The sequence below is a fragment of the Colobus angolensis genome, unplaced genomic scaffold (assembly GCF_000951035.1).
Source record: "Colobus angolensis palliatus isolate OR3802 unplaced genomic scaffold, Cang.pa_1.0 Scaffold66, whole genome shotgun sequence".
NCBI lineage: Eukaryota > Metazoa > Chordata > Mammalia > Primates > Cercopithecidae > Colobus > Colobus angolensis.
In genome coordinates, this window is record NW_012120265.1 from 1,859,723 (window position 1) to 1,860,338 (window position 616).

Below are 616 nucleotides of genomic sequence, written 5' to 3' on the forward strand. Positions count from 1 at the left end.
GGATATGAATCCAGAATTCACAGAAAACGAAGGCCGAACAGCTCTTAAACCCAGAAAAAGTTCCTCAGCTTCACTTGCCAAATGAAAATCAAGAGTACAGTGAGGCAGGGCCGCGCACAGTGGCTCATGCCTGTAATCTGAGCACTTTGGGAAGCCAACGTGGGAGGGTCATTTGAGCTCAGGAGTTGGAGATTAGCCTGGGCAATGTAGTGAGATCCGTCTCTATAAAACATACAAAAATTAGCCAGGCATGGTGGTGTGCATCTGTAGTCTCAGCTACTTGGAAGCCTGAAGTGGGAGGATGGCTTGAGCCCAGGAGGCAGAGGTTGCAGGGAGCCAAGACTGTACCACTGTACTCCAGCCGGGGCAACAGAGCAAGATCCTGTCTCAAAAAAAAGAAAAGAAAAGAAAAATAATACAGTGAAGCTACATGATCATTTCAACAAATGAGAGAAAGATATGACAAATTCAACACCTTTTCAGGATAATAATAAACAAACCTCTCAGCAACCTATGAATAAATGGGAATTTCCTCAAACTGATAGGCAACATCTACAAAAGGCCATAGGTAATATTCTACTTAATGGTAAAAGACTGAAGGCTGGGCACAGTGGCT